Source organism: Bufo bufo, chromosome 4 (assembly GCF_905171765.1).
Source record: "Bufo bufo chromosome 4, aBufBuf1.1, whole genome shotgun sequence".
In the NCBI taxonomy this organism is placed as follows: domain Eukaryota; kingdom Metazoa; phylum Chordata; class Amphibia; order Anura; family Bufonidae; genus Bufo; species Bufo bufo.
Genome location: NC_053392.1, coordinates 56,494,418 through 56,516,868, shown reverse-complemented (window position 1 = coordinate 56,516,868; position 22,451 = coordinate 56,494,418). Strand labels below are relative to the sequence as shown.

The 22,451-nt window shown below is 45.2% G+C and overlaps 1 protein-coding gene across 2 annotated transcripts in view; it reads right to left on the bottom strand.

Moving 5' to 3' along the window:
- LOC120997261 (cytochrome P450 2C5-like) overlaps positions 1-18,818 on the bottom strand; it is a 99,611-nt gene extending 80,793 nt beyond the window's left edge. For both annotated transcript variants that reach the window (XM_040427276.1, XM_040427277.1), the window contains exon 1: positions 18,602-18,818. The gene's annotated coding sequence lies outside the window, so the exon portion shown is untranslated. The remainder of the gene's footprint in view (positions 1-18,601) is intronic.
- Positions 18,819-22,451: the final 3,633 nt, after the last annotated feature.

The window sequence follows — 22,451 nt, the reverse complement described above, 5'->3', positions numbered from 1 at the left end:
TTTGGCCGGAGAAAATACCGCAGCATGCTGCGCTTTTTGCTCCGGCCAAAAATCCTGAACACTTGCCGCAAGGCCGGATCCGGAATTAATGCCCATTGAAAGGCATTAATCCGGATCCGGCCTTAAGCTAAACGTCGTTTCGGTGCATTGCCGGATCTGACGTTTAGCTTTTTCTGAATGGTTACCATGGCTGCCAAGACGCTAAAGTCCTGGCAGCCATGGTAAAGTGTAGTGGGGAGCGGGGGAGCAGTATACTTACCGTCCGTGCGGCTCCCCGGGCGCTCCAGAGTGACGTCAGGGCGCCCCACACGCATGGATGACGTGATCGCATGGATCATGTGATCCATGCGCATGGGGCGCTCTGACGTAATTCTGGAGCGCCCCAGGAGCCGCACGGACGGTAAGTATACTGCTTCCCCGCTCCCCACTACTACTATGGCAGCCAGGACTTTAATAGCGTCCTGGCTACCATAGTAACACTGAACACATTTTGAAGACGGATCCGTCTTCAAATGCTTTCAGTTCACTTGCGTTTTTCCGGATCCGGCGGGCACCTCCGGCAAATGGAGTGCACGACGGATCCGGACAACGCAAGTGTGAAAGAGGCCTAAGTCTGTGGCAGGCACTAATATCTACTGTATATCTATCTATCTATCTATCTATCTATCTATCTATCTATCTATCTATCTATCTATCTATCGTATCTCATATCTATCTATCTACTGCATCACATATCTATCTACTGTATTTCATATCTATCTATCTATTATCTATCTATCTATCTATCTATCTATCTAGGAAAACAAAGGCTCCATTGAGTAGAGCTGAAACGTTGCTGCTAGATGGGTTAATAAACCATCCACTTTTTTTCACAAAATTTTTGGCGTGCTGCCTTCTTTTCTTTAATATATTCAAGGGGACCTTGGTCGCCGTTTTTTTGGAGGGATTGCACCCGCTGATTTGTGTGCTGCTTTTTAAAAAATTTTTTATCTATCTATCTCTGGTTGGGCTGGTTTTAGACAAACCGAGGACCTGGTCAAAATTTGAAGTGGGGCCCCAAATGAAATATTGCACAAACAACACAGTCACACATAGCCTACCCGCACACATTGCCGATTATGCAAGGTTTTTCCACACGCATTCGTCAGCCCAATACAGCACCAGCAAGGTGTATGAGATTAGACAAAGTGCATTTTGCTTCTTTGTTCCTTGTGCAAATTGACCTACCGTGCAGATTTGGAAATCCGCAACATGTCATGTATGTATAGTAATTATTAAATTATAACACTATACAGGAGCAAATATTAGCACCATACATTGATTAAATATGAAATAATTCCATAGTTGTGTAGTTTATTTAGTCCAACACTAAAACTGAACAAAACACATACAAACACTGCCTCTGATTCATAACTAGTGTTAAGCAAATTGAAGTTGACAAAATGGAATTCGATCTGAAGCTTAGGGAAAATTTGATTCGCACCGAATCCGAATTTCCTAGCGCTTCGTGGTAACAAACTGATTTTTTTCCTAAAATGGTGTCTACACATGTTACAAAGTGAATGTAAGAAGCCCGGGAAAGCGAGGGCACCCGTAATGTCATGCAGACAGCCAATCAGCAGCTAGGCCAGCCCCAGTGATGTCACAGCCCTATAAAACCGTTCACCATTTGCTCGCACATAGGCAGTCCGCTCCTCTTTTGATTGAAAACGACCTGCTGAAGGACCTGCGCTGAGCGTGATGACATCACAGAGCGCTCCCAGGGTGATCACGTGGAAGAAGTTATACTTAAAAAGGGGTATCCAAACCGTGAGTGAACCAAACAGTAACTGTGTCGGTGTGCACACACACTTAGGGGGCCTTAACTGTTAGTATCATTTACTACTGTTTCATTCATTGTATTTCACTAACCTTAATTCTGTATTGTTCCTTGTATCCAAATAAAAGTTGAGTTATTTTGGGAACTCCATGGTCGAGCCAAAATGTAATGTCCCGGAGTGCCATTAGCACTCCTTTCGACACCTTGCTACAGTCTCCTATGCGCTAATCCATGTCATCAATTGCATTTCTATCATGTCCTTCACACTGTGCATATTTATTCCTGTAACTGTTTAATGCTCAAGTAATGTAATTGCCTGGTTCACCAGCAGGTGGTAGCAAACGTGGCAGAGCTAGTTTCCTGGAGAGGAACCATCTAGTTCCATTCCAACCCTCTCTGAAGAGGAGGAGTTTAGTTAGTTAGTCAGTGAGTCAGAGTCTAGTCCACCCTCCTTAGGGAGAGGTTGTGTGTTGGCTAGCAGAGCACTGCCTGCTCTGCTAGGCCCAGAGGCCTAGGCTCTGAAGTCTACATGGTTGCCCATCCCCTCCTGGGCTGGCATTGCCTCCATCCAAGCTGAAGTTAGAGCTTGAGGTACTCAAGCCAGGACAAAAAGTACCTAGGATTATAAAGTAAGAGACAGACTACAGCTAATTTAAGTTCCAGCAGAAGAGAAAGTTCCTATTTAAACCAGAATAGCATAGCAGAGCTGAGAGAGCTACCACATAGCAGAGCTGAAATTGTTGCAGAATGTTTGCCTGCCAAAGTAAAGGCAATACCTGCTGATGACCAAGAAACCGTTTGGAAACTGTTTGGATTACTGTTTATATCAAGTAAAGCTGTGTTCAAAGTTACTACAAAGTCTGGACTCCATTTATTCCACCTTCTACACCATCCAAGTTCAACTACCCTCTTTTTGCAGTGCTTCGGACTACACCATGTCTGGGATCCACCAATATCCAGGTAGGAGCACCGTGACATGTGCATACAACATCTACAGAGACATTGTAGGCCACTCTACACCACTCTGGCATTCCTGCCCTGGTTCCACCAATACAATCTACAAAGGGGACTCCAAGTCCTCTTTGCTTAACTGCAACTGGCGTCACGTTTACTTGCTCTATGAGAAGGGCATATTTCGTAGAAACCTCCTAAGTGGCAAGGGATCCCCCAGACCCTGGCACCGGCATGTTGCAATATCACAGCACCTTAGACACCCAAGTCTCTGGGGAGGGGGGCTCTTTCAATTTGGTGTAGTCAGCAGGATACGGCAATGACCATGTAAGCTTCTGGCAGTGACCCACCTGTGGTGACATCTGATAGTGGTGAAACCCCTGCAAGGGCCCTTCCTATGGGCACTATATTTATCTTTAAAACATTTTATTTAAAAAAATCGGCACAGAATTTGTAAAGATTAAGGGATGAAAGCATCATCTGTATGCAAGCAGGTGGTGATATAACCGCATCTCATATTGCATATTATACGAAGGTGTAGGTATACCTAAGAGGCCGAATTGGGGTGTGGGGGCTACTTTCTTGTCATATAGAAGTGACATAGTGGAACATACATCTTTCCAATATTGCAAAAGTAGGGGGCACGTCCACCATATGTGTAAAAAAGTGCCCATCTCTGTGCCACATCTCCAACAAAGTGAGGAAGTGGAAGGGTACATCTTCTGTAAGCAAACTGGGGTGTAGCACCACCTTATTAGTAGCTTATAATAGTTTTCTTGTAGCCTGACACATCTACAAACTTTTGGGGTCTGGGACAGCAAATATTGCACTTCTTGTTTTGTAAATGCACTTTTAAGTCTGCTTCCCACTGCTTAATAAAGGATGGTGTTGAGGGTAGTCTGACACAAGTAGATATTTTCTTGGTTGGTTCCTTAACAGAGAGCACCTTGTTTTTTCGAAAATAGAGGGAGGAAGGGGGGGGGGGTAGGTGTGTCAATTGTAGATCTTTGACATAATGCAAAATATGTGATACTTGGAAGTATGAGAGCGAATGACGCGTCAGACAGTATTAATCTGTTGACAGAGTACATTTGCCTTCTCTGAAGAACTCTTTAAGTGGCGTAACATTTAGTTTGCCAAGGGCTGACAGAGATGACTGGAATGCCACAGCGGAATCCCACAAAACATCTCTTATTTACAGAAGGGGTGATAAGTGAGGAGTAAGCACGGTCTTATCAATGCATTGTGCCAAAAACTCTGACCAGTCATAGGATTGGTGGTGCATTGTGAGATGTTCATCGAGTGTGTTTTGAACAATAGCAGGGAGCGCAAAGGCAGTCTGGACATAGGTTATTCAGCAGATATGTCCAACCTATCCAGGGCATCTCTTAGCCACTCCAGTGCTTTTAAGCCTTGTATGACTCTATAGTAGGAGAAAATATCTGGGACACTCATACCCCCTCGACTAGGAGCTTGAGTAAATCAGGAGAGGGATAGTCTAGGACGTGAGTTATGCCACAGAAGTAGGGAAAATATCCTCTCAAATTGCAAGAAATAAGAAACGGGGAAGATAAATGGGAAGAACCTGTAAATAATATAATATTTTCGGAGGGATAACTGTCTTAAGCAGGGACCTGCATCTAAACCAGGAGGTGAACGGAATGTCTCACGTATGTAGCGTGGAGGTAATTTTATCTGGTGGATCTTTATAGTTAGCCGAAAAGAGGGAAGAGGAGTGGGCAGGGAACTTTATACCTAAGAAAGTGATATGTCTGGTAGTCCAGACAAAGGGGATGCAACTGTAACGGTCGCGTACACACACACACACACAGGGGGGAGGGAAGTGACCACTGCGCTCCACCCTTACCCCTGGCCCTGCCTACTTGCCTCGCGAGTCCTAATGACAGGGGACAACTGGACGGCAATCCCTAACTTGGAGTAAGTGCAGGGATGACAGACAGACAAACAACAGGACGTGAACGGACCGAGTCAATACCAGGAAAGCTGCAAAGTACAAATGGAGCAAGCAGAGAATTGTCAGGAGAAGCCGGGGTCATAAATACCAGGAGAGCAGAGAAGTACAAGAGGAGTCCTAAGAGAGTAGTCAGGTGGGAGCCGAGGTCACAATACCAGGACGGATGCGCAGTACAGGAGAATCAGGCAAAAGGATGGTCAAGGAACAGGATCAGGTAAGTATTCAGCAGTCCAACAAATACCAGGAACCTAGAAATTAACAGGCAACCTGTAGCCAGCAGGCTGCCTGTATTTATAGTGGGGAGTGAGGGTCATGTGACGTGGCCAGCGTCACATGACCGACAGACCAACCAGTCGAGCACCGAGTGATCAGCTCGGCGCTCAAGGCAGACTTAGGAGCAAGGAGCCACCCAGCTAGTAAAGCCGCCCTGGGAATGAGGTCAAACACAGAACCTCATTCCAAAAGCTAAGCAACAGTTCTGCGGGCAATGGGGGACCGAGTGCACCTTCGGAACCCCGTGACAGTACCCCCCCTTTTACGAGGGGCCACCGGACCCAAGACTTCAGGCGATGGCTTTTCAGGGTGTTCTAAATGAAATTTACGAACAAGTCTAGGAGCATGAACCTCCCTGGCAGGTACCCAAGATCTCTCTTCAGGTCCATACCCCTTCCAGTGAATCAGGTACTGCAAGGAATTACGCACTTTCCTGACATCCACTATTTTAGACACCACATACTCGACAGCATCATTAACAAGAACTGGCGGAGGCGAGGCTTTTGATGGTACTACCGGTTCAAAATATTTTTTAAGCAGAGATTTATGGAACACATTATGAATGTGGAATGACTCAGGCAGCTCCAACCTAAAAGATACCGGGTTAATCACTTCCGTGATCTTATATGGTCCAATAAAACGAGGAGCAAATTTTTTAGAAGTTACCTTGAGAGATAGATTCTTGGAGGACAACCATACTTTATCCCCAACCTGAAAGTTTACCCCCCTTGAACGTCTCCTATCGGCCTTGAGTTTTTGAGAACATTGAGCCTTTTCTAGGTTCGATTGAACCCGGGCCCAAACTGTGCACAGTTCGGAGGAGAGTTTATCAGCTTCAGGGTTAGAGGAGGAGACGGACGACCCAGAATGAAAACGGGGATGAAAACCATGGTTACAAAAGAAAGGGGAGTCCCCAGCAGAAGAATTGACACGGTTATTCAGAGCAAATTCAGCCAACGGAAGGAATTTGACCCATAATTGCTGGTCATCAGCAACATACAACCTCAGGAATTGTTCCACAGACTGATTAAGGCGTTCAGTCTGCCCATTACTCTCAGGATGGTAGGCGGAAGAAAAAGACAACAAAATTTTACATCTTTGACAGAAGGCCCTCCAGAATTTGGACACAAACTGCACACCCCTGTCCCGTTCGGGCATAGAAAGATTATAAATTCGTCCTTTAGGAAACTTGGCCCCCTCTACTAGCTCTATGGTACAATCATAAGGTCTATGGGGGGGTAGAACCTCTGGGGTTGGTGATGAGAATACATCAGAATATTCTCTAACAACAGAGGGTAAAGTATCAGACTTTACTGAGACCCCAGCCTGTACCACGGACAGGCACGAGTCACACTTAGGCCCCCATCTCACCAACTCCCCATTGGACCAATCTATAGTGGGGTTATGTAGTCGGAGCCAAGGCAACCCTAGTACCACCTCAGCAGGTAGGTTCTCCAGGACTAGAAGCGAACATCTCTCTGAGTGGCACACACCCACGGTTAGAGAAATCTCTGAGGTACATAAGCTCACCGTACCACCAATAAGAGGAGTAGCATCAATAGCCATGACATGGATAGGAGTTGGTAAGGCAAACATAGGAATACCCAATCTAACAGCATACTCAGAGTCAATAAAGCTAGCCGCTGAGCCAGAATCAATGAAGGCCTTACCCGCCCATTTATCTACTCCCAGAGAAATCGTAATGGGTACCGAAAGCTTACATTTAGAAAATTCAGGGTGTACCTGGTCTTTAGGTTGCCTTGCCTTAGGAGACTTGACAGAGAGGACCTTCTTAGGACACTGGTTGATCCAATGGTCAGAATCTCCACAGTAAAAGCATTCTCCACGTCTGCGGCGAAGATTCCCTTGGGTCATGCCAACCTGCATGGGTTCCTCGGTGGAGACCTCAGCATTGTCTCTGGGATAGGCCTCTGGCTGGACCACCATCTGGGAAGAGAACTGTTGTTCCTGTCGTCTCTCTCTAACCCGTCGGTCAAGTCGGACAACAAGGGTCATCATCTCCTCTAAGGTCTCTGGAAGTTGATAACTGACCAGAAGATCCTTTAATTTATCAGACAGACCTGACCTGAACTGACTCTTCAGGGCTGGTTCGTTCCATCCTGAGGGGACACACCACCTTCTGAATTGGGTGCAATAATCCTCCGCTGGTAAATTGCCCTGAACCAGTGCCTTTAGAGCCGTCTCGGCTACTAGAGCCCTGTCTGGTTCATCATAGAGGGTACCTAGGGCCTGAAAGAACCCCTCCACAGAATATAAACAACTGGCGCCAGCAGGTAAAGAGAACGCCCAGTCCTGGGGATCACCCTGTAATCGGGAAATGATAATGCCCACGCGTTGACTCTCGGGGCCAGAGGACACGGGGCGCAAACGGAAGTAAAGTTTACAACTCTCCTTAAAAGAGAGAAACTTCTTCCGGTCTCCAGAAAAGGTTTCTGGGAGCTTAATCTGGGGCTCAAAATGCGGACTGGAGGCCTGAGGAGTGGAAGAGACTTGCCCTAACTCAAAAGAGCTGAGTTTTTCCCCTAACTCCTGCACCATCTGCGTCAGATTAGAGACATAGTCAGTCAGGGTCACCAGAGGATTCATAATACAGTGGTTATTGGGCCTGTTAATCCGTAACGGTCGCGTACACACACACACAGGGGGGAGGGAAGTGACCACTGCGCTCCACCCTTACCCCTGGCTCTGCCTACTTGCCTCGCGAGTCCTAATGACAGGGGACAACTGGACGGCAATCCCTAACTTGGAGTAAGTGCAGGGATGACAGACAGACAAACAACAGGACGTGAACGGACCGAGTCAATACCAGGAAAGCTGCAAAGTACAAATGGAGCAAGCAGAGAATTGTCAGGAGAAGCCGGGGTAATAAATACCAGGAGAGCAGAGAAGTACAAGAGGAGTCCTAAGAGAGTAGTCAGGTGGGAGCCGAGGTCACAATACCAGGACGGATGCGCAGTACAGGAGGATCAGGCAAAAGGATGGTCAAGGAACAGGATCAGGTAAGTATTCAGCAGTCCAACAAATACCAGGAACCTAGAAATTAACAGGCAACCTGTAGCCAGCAGGCTGCCTGTATTTATAGTGGGGAGTGAGGGTCATGTGACGTGGCCAGCGTCACATGACCGACAGACCAACCAGTCGAGCACCGAGTGATCAGCTCGGCGCTCAAGGCAGACTTAGGAGCAAGGAGCCACCCAGCTAGTAAAGCCGCCCTGGGAATGAGGTCAAACACAGAACCTCATTCCAAAAGCTAAGCAACAGTTCTGCGGGCAATGGGGGACCGAGTGCACCTTCGGAACCCCGTGACAGCAACTTTCCAAAATAATTTAGGTGTCAGGGTATAAAGTCACATTTAATACCTGAGATTTGTTGAAATGATCTAATATGGTGTGCACAGCTAGGAAGGTCTCAGTGGGGTTTGTTATGATTAGCAATAAATCATCTGCAAACACAGCCTGAGGTAATACTTTGGATCTCCATGCCCTTCAAACTGGTATCTCTCTAGAATGCCTGCAAGAGAGGTTCAATGGTGAGTACGAACAGCAAAGAGGACAGAGGGCACCCTTGTCTAGTCCCATTACTGATATCAAAAGAGGGGGACAGGGCACCGTTTACAAACACTCTCACTCTAGGGTTCCTATACATTGCCATGAGGGTGTCTATGAGTTTCACTGGAAGGTGAAAAGCGTGAACACCCAATCCACCCTCTCAAAAGCCTTCTCAGCATCTGTGCCAAGAAGGACCAGAGGTGCAGCAGATTGGTGTGCGTAATGAATGATATTTAAGAGTTGGCAAGTAGCCATACGGCCCTCAAGGCCGGTCACAATTCCCCACTTGCTCCATGTTAATCAACTGAGGCAGCAAAGGTTGAATCCTCAGAGATAGCAGTTTAGCAAGCAGTTTTAGATCACTATTGAACAAGGATATTGGGCGGTAGCTAGCACAAAGTGTCGGGTCTTTTCCCTCCTTGGGGATAATAGCAATCTGGGCCGCTAGCATATGCAGGTGGAGAATCTGCCCGGACCAGACGAAGTTGCACACAGTAAGAAGCTCCTTAAAGGTGTCATAATATTTTGTGGGCAGTCCAACTGGGCCAGGGCTCTTATGTAATGGGGTGGTTTTTGAAGCTCTAGTGAGCTCCTTAATTGTGAAGGGCAAAATTAGTTTGTCTGATCTGTTGTAACAGACGGCAGTGCCAATGAATTAACAGTTGTCTATAGTATCCTATCATTTATACCAGCTTGGGATGTCGGGGGCTTAATATTATAAAGTTGAGTATTATATTCAGCAAACCTGGCTGCTATCTGCTTAGTATGGAGTAGGGATTGAGCTGAGGTTGATTGGATACTATGGATATAAGATTACGCTTTGTCCCCATGGGCGTAGTACCGGAACTTAGCCAACAAATATAACTTGGCTGACCTGCTATTAAGGACATTTTTGAGTTCAGATCATAATAGATCTAGATTCTGTAGAATGTCAGGTGTAATCAGGCGCTTATGTAGTGCCTCGAATGCTTATTGTACAGATCTAGAATCTTGGTCTCTCTCTTCCTCTTGAGGGAGGAGCCTAAAGATATAAAGGGTCCCCGTGCAACTTCTTTATGGGCTTCCCAAATAACACTAGGCGACATACTGTAGACAGGTCGTTATTCAATGTAAAGTATTCCTCGAGCTTTACCAGAATCTGTTTAACATTACCTGGGTTATAAAGATAAGTAAGAAAAAGAACAGGCACAATTCAGCAAAAAGACAATGAACATGTATAATAAAATCTGGTATATATAATAAAATCAATAAAATAGCAGCAATAGTATACAGGAAATTTCACAACCAGCAAAACAATATAGCAGCAATAGAGATATCCAATATAAGGATAAAATAGCAGCAATATAGAAAATGGCAATGTAAATGTCCAATGTATTTGGATGAAGATGAATATATATGGATGAGGATAAATACGCAGTTTGTTTGGTGATAAATGCGTCACACTTAAAGGTGATCCATGCCTACTCACATGTATGTCCAGACACAATCCAGGAGGTGCGAGATGCCGGTAGTTTGCAGGGACGCTGAAGACACGTGTAAACGCTGTGATCACGTGGTTAGAGACGTTCCGCTACGTCATCCAGTGGGCGTGTCTTTAGATGTCAGATGGTCATGACGTCTAGGTCAGGTGTCTGATCAGGTGATCCGCAGGTCCTATACGGATATAGGCAAACACTATGTGTTTTCACAGGTCCTATGCGATGGCAATATATAATGTAATATGCTCTCTTCCTTCTTTAAAAACTTCTTCTGTGCGCACAATGTAGTTTTTCGGTCCGGATCGGTTATGCAGGGTAGAGACGCCGCAGTTAGCTGGGGACTAGACGCATTTCGAGGCTACTTGCCTCTTCCTCAGAGCAAAAGCAGTCACAGTATGGCGGGTTATAATGTCACGGCGGACAGGATATCATATACACAGATAACAAAACAAACAAGTTTCTCGGCGAGAAGCTGGGGATAATGTCACCTCCTAGCAATCCCTACAGCTCTCCCTATTCTGCTAAGCCCACATTTAGACCCTGAAGGTGGGAATAATGTGTCCTCGTGCCTGGGCTGAGAATACCCTAGAATCCCTGAGATGGTGAAAGGGGAAAAGGGGCAGCCTGCTCCCTCAGCACCAGGAGGGAACAGACGGCACTCAAACAGCCTAGACAGCAAACCAAAGAAATAAGAAACCAACTTATCTTATCAGAGCAGGATAATGCCAATCCTTCACTCCTTGCTTCCACAGCCTGACAGAAGCTATAACCCGCACGGAACACTGGGAGAAGGAGTAATTTAAACCAACGACCCCACCCAGTGCACCTGAAGGGAGGCGGATCTAGCACAACTCCAAAACAAAACACAAGACTAGACGCGTGCTGCTAATCTGGCAGACCTCCGCACATAGTCTGAGCAGGGCATGACAGGCAGGGATGTGATATACCTATAATATACTTTCTATATAGTGCATTTGTATTGTGCAGCATTTGTGTGCGGTTCTGTTGAGATACCATAGCTATACAGAGGGACAAATGTCATTGGAACAACTAATTGCAACTGGTGTGATATAACAGTTGCCCCCTAAAAAATCTGATTGAGGCAGGGGTGCGATATACCTATAATATAATTTCTATATAGTGCATTTGTATTGTGCAGCATTTGTGTGCGGTTCTGCTGAGATACCATAGCTATACAGAGGGACAAATGTCATTGGAACAACTAAATGCAACTAGTGTGATATAACAGTTGCCCCCCAAAAAATATGATTGAGGCAGGGGTGCGATATACCTATTATATAATTTCTATATAGTGCATTTGTATTGTGCAGCATTTGTCTGCGGTTCTGCTGAGATACCGCAGCTATACAGAGGGACAAACGCTATTGGAACAACTAATTGCAACTGGTGTGATATACCAGTTGCCCCCCAAAAAAACTGATTAAGGGGTTCTATATACCTGCTTCCACAAATACTGCTCTTCAATAGGGAATTTGTCACAGGGTCATTTTGAAAATGACAGGCAGAGGAAGAGGCAGGCCATTCTGCAGGGGTGGTAGGGGTCGTGCAGGTGCAACAGGCCGGAGCCTAAGTGGGAAGTTGGAGAAGGTGCGTGCGATTACGTCAAAGGACGCACCAGAGTTGGTTGAGTGGCTCACTCAGCCTTCCGCTTCTGCACCCTCCTCATCCTCTGTATCTGCACCCTCCTCACTCTCTGCTGTGTGCACCCCAAAGACACCACCACCACTACCATAGCCCCTCCACTCGAGTCAGAGGAATTATTTTCCCATCCATTCCCAGACTTCACCGATGCGCAGCCATTCTTGGCATCAGATGAGGAAGAGGAGGTAGCAACGGCCGCCACCCAGCGGTCTGACGGCAGTACCCAGATCAGCCCAAGGAGGGTGGTCCCCGCTGTTGCTGCCTACTCTGAGATCTCTAATGTCAGTAGTGGTAAAGGTGACGATGATGATGTGTCGATGGACGTCACGTGGGTGCCCACAAGAGAGGAAGAGGAGGGGAGTTCAAAGGGAGAGATGGAGCAGCAGATAGGGAGGAGAAGGAGGAGAAACAGGCCGAACTCACAGTTCACAGGAGGCAAAAAGCAGACTGCAAATGTATCTGCAGCGAGCCATCCACCATGCAAGGTCACATCTTGCGCTCCCAGGATGCCGACACATGGATCCGCAGTGTGGGCTTTTTTTAACTTGTCAGCTGCTGATATTAGTGTTGCCATCTGTAGCCTGTGCTGTCAACACATAAGTCGCGGTAAGCCCAAAACTCACCTAGGGATGACCGCCTTAAAAAGGCACCTGGTCTCCCATCACCGAGCACAGTGGGAGCAACACCATCAGAACCCACAAAACCACACTCCTGGTGCTCCACATCCTGCCTCTTCTCCTTCTCCTTCCATTTGTTCTCCACTCCACCTTCCACTGTGCCGTTGTCGCGGTTATCTGGCACAAGGCAGGCTTCTGTGGCCCAAATGTCCGAGCGTTAAAAAATGATGACACCGGATAATCCTCTTGCGCAACGGCTGACCACTGGCTTGTCGGAACTGCTAGCCCGCTAACTACTGCCACATAATTACTTGTTCTTTTCTCTCCGGTGAATGCCTAATGTTTGGGTCCTGTACTTCACTGGCCTGCAGTAAAATTGATATTGAATGGCCGTCTAATATACCTCCAGCCACATAATCACTTGATCATTTATGTACGATGAATGCATAATTTTTGGAACCTGCAATCTAACTGGCCAACAGTAAAATTGTTATACGGTGACCGCCTAATTTACCTGCAGCCACATTATCAATTGTGCTTTTCTGTACGGTGAATGAATAATTTTTGGGGCCTGTAGTCCACTGGCCTGCTGTAAAATTGATATCCATTGACCGTCTAATATACCTCCAGCCACATAATCACTTGATCATATATGTATGTTGAATGCATAATTTTTGGGGCCTGTAATCTAACTGGCCAACAGTAAAATTGTTATAAGGTGACTGCCTAATGTACCTCAATCCACATTATCAATTGTTCTTTTCTGTCCGGTGAATGCCTAATGTTTGTACTACACTGGCCTGCAGTAAAATTGATATTGAATGACCTTGTAATATACCTCCAGCCACATAATTATTTGTTCTTTTCTGTCCGGTGAATGCCTAATGTTTGGGACCTCGGAGGAATTCAACACCTGTTGACGACCACGTGTTATCGAATTTCAACTATTATCATTTGTTTGTTTTTTCAAGAGGGGGGATTTAGTTAGCCATGTTTTTAATTTAATTTTATTATTTTTGTTCTTTTAACCGCTTGCCGCCACTGTAACGCCGCTAAGCGTCCGGGCGGCAGCACTCTCAGGTCTCAGCGACGCCTATTGGCGTCATCTCGTGAGACCCAAGATTTCGTGTGAACGCGCGCGCATGCGTGCACGTTCACGGCGGCGCAGAGTTTTGAAGTTAATCTACAGCCTGCCAGCGCTGATCATTCGCTGGCAGGCTGTAGATGTTTAAAAAATTGCATCAGAAAGGTATATTAGACGCTGTTTTGTTAACAGTGTCTGATATACAGTACAGACCAAAAGTTTGGACACACCTTCTCATTCAAAGAGTTTTCTTTATTTTCATGACTATGAAGGCATCAAAACTATGAATTAACACATGTGGAATTATATACATAACAAACAAGTGTAAAACAACTGAAAATATGTCATATTCTAGATTCTTCAAAGTAGCCACCTTTTGCTTGGATTACTGCTTTGCACACTCTTGGCATTCTCTTGATGAGCTTCAAGAGGTAGTCCCCTGAAATGGTCTTCCAACAGTCTTGAAGGAGTTCCCAGAGATGCTTAGCACTTGTTGGCCCTTTTGCCTTCACTCTGCGGTCCAGCTCACCCCAAACCATCTTGATTGGGTTAAGGTCTGGTGACTGTGGAGGCCAGGTCATCTGGAGCAGCACCCCATCACTCTCCTTCATGGTCAAATAGCCCTTACTTTCAAAGTTTTCCCAATTTTTCGGCTGACTGACTGACCTTCATTTCTTAAAATTATGATGGCCACTCGTTTTTCTTTACTTAGCTGCTTTTTTCTTGCCATAATACCAATTCTAACACAGTAGGACTATCAGCTGTGTATCCACCTGACTTCTCCTCAACGCAACTGATGGTCCCAACCCCATTTATAAGGCAAGAAATCCCACTTATTAAACCTGACAGGGCACACCTGTGAATTGAAAACCATTTCAGGGGACTACCTCTTGAAGCTCATCAAGAGAACGCCAAGAGTGTGCAAAGCAGTAATCAAAGCAAAAGGTGGCTACTTTGAAGAACCTAGAATATGACATATTTTCAGTTGTTTCACACTTGTTTGTTATGTATATAATTCCACATGTGTTAATTCATAGTTTTGATGCCTTCAGTGTGAATCTACAATTTTCATAGTCATGAAAATAAAGAAAACTCTTTGAATGAGAAGGTGTGTCCAAACTTTTGGTCTGTACTGTACCTGCTACCTGGTCCTCTGGTGGTCCCTTTTGCTTGGATCGACCACCAGAGGACACAGGCAGCTCTGTAAGTAGCACCAAGCACCACACTACACTACACCCCCCTTCACTTATTAACCCCTTATTAACCCCTGATCACCCCATATAGACTCCCTGATCACCCCCCTGTCATTGATCACCCCCCTGTAAGGCTCCATTAAGACGTCCGTATGTGTTTTGCGGATCCATACATTGCCAGAACTATATAGAAAATGCCTTTTCTTGTCCACAATTGCAGACAAGAATAGGACATGTTCTATATTTTTGCGGACCCGGATGTGCAGATCCGCAATTCCGGATCCGAGCGGGACAAAGTCTGTCCCCATAGAAATTATTGGGTCCGCAATTCCATTCCGCAAAATGCGGAACAGAATTGCGGACGTGTGAATGGGGCCTAAGGGTCCCTTATCACCGCCAGTTAGCTACTTGTTAGGTAGTTAGCGCCAACTGCACTGCAGTCACTGATTACTCGCTGATTAGCGTCATCGCTGTCGCTAATCAGCACTAGTACTATATAGTATCTGTAAGTGATCAAGACTGATCACAATCAGATCTATATCAGTACATTAGGGTCACCTTAGGCTCTAAAAAGAACGCAGTGTTCGCCCGATAAGGCCTAATCTTGTGCGCACACTTGCGTTCAGTCCGCCCCACCGCAGTGACAGAATTAATTTTTTTCTGATCACTGCAAAAACACAGTAAAATCGCTGCGGTGCTATAAAGATCACTTTTGAGCTTTTTGGATCTTTATTAGCGATCGCAGCTTTACTTCGCAAGCACTCCTATGTCCTTTCCCCTCTTTTTTTTTTTTTGCACATTTTTTGGCAGAGATTTTTTCATCCACATTGATCGATGCGAATGAAGAAATCTGTGCTGTTCATTTTTTCTTTCAGCCCAGAGGCTGAACGGAAAAAAAAAAATCACATTACCCGTATGCTCAATATAAGGATAATAGCAGAAACTCCTAATGCTGGCCATACATGTAATGATTGAGGAGACCCTCAAATGCCAGGGCAGTACAAACACCCCACAAATGACCCCATTTTGGAAAGAAGACACCACAAGGTATTCGCTGAGGGGCATATTGAGTCCATGAAAGATTGAACTTTTTGTAACAAGTTAGCGGAAAGGGAGACTTTGTGAGAAAAAAAATATAAAAATCAATTTCCGCTAACTTGCGCCAAAAAAAAAATCTTCTGTGAACTCGCCATGCCCCTCACGGAATACCTTGGGGTGTCTTCTTTCCAAAATGGGGTCACATATGGGGTATTTATACTGCCCTGGCATTTTAGGGGCCCTAAAGTGCCCTGTGAAATCCTAAAAGTACTCATTGGAATTTAGGCCCCTCTGCGCACCTAGGCTGCAAAAAAGTGTCACACATTTGGTATCGCAATGTGTTTTGGGGTGTATTTTTGCATATACCCATACTGTGTGTGAGAAATATCTCTGTAAATGACAACTTTTTCCATTTTTTTATACAAAGTTGTCATTTACAGAGATATTTCTCACACACAGTATGGGTATATGTAAAAATACACCCCAAAACACATTGCCCTACTTCTTCTGAGTACGGTGATACCACATGTGTGACACTTTTTTGCAGCCAAGATGCGCAAAGGGGCCCAAATTCCAATGAGTACTTTTAGGATTTCACAGGGTATTTTTACGCATTTGGATTCCAAACTATTTCTCACGCTTTAGGGACCCTAAAATGCCAGGGCAGCATAAATACCCCACAAGTGACCCCATTTTAAAAAGAAGACACCCCAAGGTATTCAGTGAGGGGTATGGTGAGTTCATGTAAAATTTTATTTTTTGTCACAAGTTAGTGGAATATGAGACTTTGTAAGAAAAAAAAAAAAAGAATCAATTTCTGCTAACTTGTGGCAAAAAAATAAATCTTCTATGAATTCCCCATGCCCCTCACAGAATACCTTGGGGTGTGTTCTTTCCAAAATGGGGTCACTTGTGGGGTATTTATACTGCCCTGGCATTTTAGGGGCCCTAAAGCGTGAGAAGTTTTTTGGAATCCAAATGCGTAAAAATGCCCTGTGAAATCCTAAAGGTACTCATTGGAATTTGGGCCCCTTTGTGCACCTAGGCTGCAAAAAAGTGTCACACATGTGGTATCGCCGTACTCAGGAGAAGTAGGGCAATGTGTTTTGGGGTGTATTTTTACATATACCCATACTGTGTGTGAGAAATATCTCTGTAAATGACAACTTTTTACTTTTTTTTTTATACAAAGTTGTCAATTTACAGAGATATTTCTCTCACCCAGCATGGGTGTATGTAAAAATACACCCCAAAACACATTGCCCTACTTCTTCTGAGTACGGCGATACCACATGTGTGACACTTTTTTGCAGCCTAGGTGCGTAAAGGGGCCGAAAGTCCAACGAGTACCTTTAGGCTTTACAGGGTTGCTCACAATTTAGCCCCACCCAAAATGCCAGAACAGTAAACACACCCCACAAATGACCCCATTTCGGAAAGTAGACACCCCAAGGTATTCACTGAGGGGCATAGTTAGTCCGTGGGAGATTTTTATTTTTTTTGCCAGAAGTTAGCAGAAATGGAAACTTTATTATATATTTTTTTTCCTCAGAAAGTGTCATTTTCCGCTAACTTGTGAAAAAAAATTAAATCATACATGAACTCACAATGCCCCTCCGCGAATACTTTGGGGTGTCTTCTTTCTAAAATGGGGTCATTTGGGGGGTATTTATACTATCCTGGCATTCTAGCACCTCAAGAAACATGACAGGTGCTCAGAAAGTCAGAGCTGCTTCAAAATGCGGAAATTCAAATTTTTGTACCATAGTTTGTAAACGCTATAACTTTTGCGCAAACCAATAAATATACACTTATTGCATTTTTTTTTTATCAAAGACATGTAGCACAATAAATTCTGACACAAACTTGTATAGAAATGTAATTATATTTGAACAATTTTACCAGAAAAATTTAAAAATACACTTTTTTTGAGAAAATTGCGGTCTATTTTGATTAATATCAGAAAAACGAAAAATCTCAGCAGCAATCAAATACCACTAAAAGAAAGCTGTATTTGTGAGAAGAAAAGGAGGTAAAATTCATTTGGGTGCCAAGTTGCATGACCGAGCAATAAACCGTTAAAGTTGTGAAGTGCCGATTTGTAAAAAAGGGCCTGGTCACTAGGGGGGTATAAACCTGTGGTCCTTAAGTGGCCATATGTATTTGACATCTATTTGTACTGGCCTAAAGTAAAATTGATATCCAATGACCGGCTAATATACCTCCAGCCACATAATCACTTGATGTTTTCTGTCAGGTGAATGCCTAATTTTTGGGGCCTGTACTCCCATGGCCTAAAATAAAAAATTTCTAAGCTCCAACAGGGCACATTTCTGAGAATTTCCCTATAAGACGCATAAAAATAGCCCCTGATTAAAATACATATATTTTGATGGAATTTTTGCCATTGATCCCCCCTCTGGTATGTCACTGTCCATGTTGTGGGACGATTTGTGTACTTCTTGTAAGTATTTGGTGGCTGCAAATATGACCTGAAAGTTTTTCAGGTTCACCTGCCATTAAAGTGAATGGGGCCTGCCGCGAACTTGCGGTTCACGAACATTTGATCGCGTTTGCGAATCGTCCCGGACGATGTTCGTTTATCACTATTAATAGGCACATGTAATAGAAGGCTCTTCTGTTCTTACCGACCATTTGTAAACAATACTTGTGATTACATTCACTACATTCAGGGGTAGTGTAATGAAGAGGAAGCAGCTCTTGCATGGAGCGACGCATCCTCTTCAAACAGCTGACCAGTGGAGGTGCTGGGTGTTAGACCCCAGAAGATAAGATATTGATGACCTATCTCAGGAAATGTCATCAATATGAAACCCCTGCAAAACCCTTTTAAGTCTTGAAGTAATACTGCATATCCTGACACAGCAGATCATATGGCTTGCTAAACTAAAAGACAGAGAAACAAACACATTCCAGCTCACCATTAATGTTTTTGCTCCATACGATTAGAATGAGGCCTTCTTGGGGACCAGGCCAGGTTCCATCTCCTGGTCTACCACAATCACATGTAAAAGGATCCTCAGGTTCTCCAGTCCTTCAGCTTAAAATCGCTTCTTGAAACGGATATTTTTATGCCTTAAGGATTTAGTGTAAAGAAGCAGCGACAAATTGTCCGGAGCAGCCCTGTGTCTAATTTAAAACCACGCCCAGAGTTCCTGTTGCATAACTGGAACAAGACCAAAAATGCAGTATTGAAATAAACTGGCAACTTTCAGTGAACTGACGCTTAGGTTAAGTAGAGTTATATACTCCAATTGCCCAACATTTCTCATCATGTGCCAATGCTGAATAGAAATTAACGAAATAATGCTAAAATGGAATGTGTTATCAGAAAATGTCCTATTGTCTAATTTGTGTTTTTAAGTTAAACATATATTTAAAGAATTTTTGGTGATGTTACTTTGCATATGCCATTGCGATATCTCTTAAAAAACAAAACAAACCCCCCCCCCCCCATAAAACCCTGCAGTTTCTTGGTCTCTACAGATTACTTTACTGCAGTTATCTGCTTATCATGACAGGCGGGATTAGAATGACAGATATCACCTCTATATAGAAAACACAGGTTTCACCATTGATTGTAAAGGCTTATCAGCTCCCTCCACAGGTCATGGAGTATGCCTGGAAAACTCTCACATAGAAATCAATGAGGCCCCTTCCAGACCATTGTGACTATGGCCCATGGTGGCTGCTGTAAAGCATGTCTCTAACTGCCGTTAACAACAGCTCATGCAAGATGTCTGCCTCCAAAATCATGTTCAAGAAATAGAATAAAGAAATCTGTAATCAGAAAATAAACACATTAGGAAAAAAATATGTGTTTGTCTGTTTGTAACTGGCATAAAAGCTTTTGGGTGACACAGTCCCTTTAAAGTTGAAATCTTCTACTTTATTAATCTTGGTACTGTTAGTGTACCAGCTGACATATTTTTCTAAAGAGTTGAAGTTCTATGTCTCTGTCCAGTTAACTTTTTTTAAACCATATTGCAACGTTTCTTAAAAAAAAAAAAACTCACAGGCTAGTGTACATGACCTGACTTATTTTTCTGTCTCACAGTCACCGTGTCCTGGAGTGGACTCTGTCTATTTGCTGCCACTGCTACCAACCCTACACAGCTGCAAATCTCCTGCCTTGTCCGTCAAGTTCCATACTGTAATGCTGCAGCTACTACTGCCCCTGCTGCTGCTGCTACTTCCCCTACACAGCCGCACATCTCCTGCCTTGTCTGTCAGGTTCCATACTGTAATGCTGCAGCTACTACTTCCCCAGCTGCTGCTACTACTTCCCCTACACAGCCACACATCTCCTGCCTTGTCCGTCAGTATCCATACTGTAATGCTGCAGCTACTACTTCCCCAGCTGCTGCTACTACTTCCCCTACACAGCCACACATCTCCTGCTTTGTCCGTCATGTTCCATACTGTAATGCTGCAGCTATTAATGCCTCTGCTGCCACTACTACTTCCCCTACACAGCCGCACATCTCCTGCCTTGTCTGTCAGGTTCCATACTGTAATGCTGCAGCTACTACTTCCCCAGCTGCTGCTACTACTTCCCCTACACAGCCGTACATCTCCTGCCTTGTCCGTCATGTTCCATACTGTAATGCTGCAGCTACTACTTCCCCAGCTGCTGCTACTACTTCCCCTACACAGCCACACATCTCCTGCCTTGTCCGTCAGTATCCATACTGTAATGCTGCAGCTACTACTTCCCCAGCTGCTGCTACTACTTCCCCTACACAGCCACACATCTCCTGCTTTGTCCGTCATGTTCCATACTGTAATGCTGCAGCTATTAATGCCTCTGCTGACACTACTACTTCCCCTACACAGCCGCACATCTCCTGCCTTGTCTGTCAGGTTCCATACTGTAATGCTGCAGCTACTACTTCCCCAGCTGCTGCTACTACTTCCCCTACACAGCCACACATCTCCTGCCTTGTCCGTCAGTATCCATACTGTAATGCTGCAGCTACTACTTCCCCAGCTGCTGCTACTACTTCCCCTACACAGCCACACATCTCCTGCTTTGTCCGTCATGTTCCATACTGTAATGCTGCAGCTATTAATGCCTCTGCTGCCACTACTACTTCCCCTACACAGCCGCACATCTCCTGCCTTGTCTGTCAGGTTCCATACTGTAATGCTGCAGCTACTACTTCCCCAGCTGCTGCTACTACTTCCCCTACACAGCCGTACATCTCCTGCCTTGTCCGTCATGTTCCATACTGTAATGCTGCAGCTACTACTTCCCCAGCTGCTGCTACTACTTCCCCTACACAGCCACACATCTCCTGCCTTGTCCGTCAGTATCCATACTGTAATGCTGCAGCTACTACTTCCCCAGCTGCTGCTACTACTTCCCCTACACAGCCACACATCTCCTGCTTTGTCCGTCATGTTCCATACTGTAATGCTGCAGCTATTAATGCCTCTGCTGCCACTACTACTTCCCCTACACAGCCGCACATCTCCTGCCTTGTCTGTCAGGTTCCATACTGTAATGCTGCAGCTACTACTTCCCCAGCTGCTGCTACTACTTCCCCTACACAGCCGTACATCTCCTGCCTTGTCTGTCAGGTTCCATACTGTAATGCTGCAGCTACTACTTCCCCAGCTGCTGCTACTACTTCCCCTACACAGCCACACATCTCCTGCCTTGTCCGTCAGTATCCATACTGTAATGCTGCAGCTACTACTTCCCCAGCTGCTGCTACTACTTCCCCTACACAGCCACACATCTCCTGCTTTGTCCGTCATGTTCCATACTGTAATGCTGCAGCTATTAATGCCTCTGCTGCCACTACTACTTCCCCTACACAGCCGCACATCTCCTGCCTTGTCTGTCAGGTTCCATACTGTAATGCTGCAGCTACTACTTCCCCAGCTGCTGCTACTACTTCCCCTACACAGCCGTACATCTCCTGCCTTGTCCGTCATGTTCCATACTGTAATGCTGCAGCTACTACTTCCCCAGCTGCTGCTACTACTTCCCCTACACAGCCACACATCTCCTGCCTTGTCCGTCAGTATCCATACTGTAATGCTGCAGCTACTACTTCCCCAGCTGCTGCTACTACTTCCCCTACACAGCCACACACCTCCTGCTTTGTCCGTCATGTTCCATACTGTAATGCTGCAGCTATTAATGCCTCTGCTGCCACTACTACTTCCCCTACACAGCCGCACATCTCCTGCCTTGTCTGTCAGGTTCCATACTGTAATGCTGCAGCTACTACTTCCCCAGCTGCTGCTACTACTTCCCCTACACAGCCACACATCTTCTGCCTTGTCCGTCATGTTCCATACTGTAATGCTGCAGCTACTACTTCCCCAGCTGCCACTACTACTTCCCCTACACAGCCACACATCTCCTGCCTTGTCTGTCAGGTTCCATACTGTAATGCTGCAGCTACTACTTCCCCAGCTGCTGCTACTACTTCCCCTACACAGCCATACATCTCCTGCCTTGTCCGTCATGTTCCATACTGTAATGCTGCAGCTACTACTTCCCCAGCTGCCACTACTACTTCCCCTACACAGCCATACATCTCCTGCCTTGTCCGTCAGTATCTATACTGTAATGCTGCAGCTATTAATGCCTTTGCTGGCCCTATTACTTCACATACATAGCCACATATCTCCTGCCTTGTCCGTCAGGATCCATACTGTAATGCTGTAGCTACTACTTCCCCAGCTGTCACTACTACTTCCCCTACACAGACACACATCTCCTGCTTTGTCTGTCAGGTTCTATACTGTAATGCT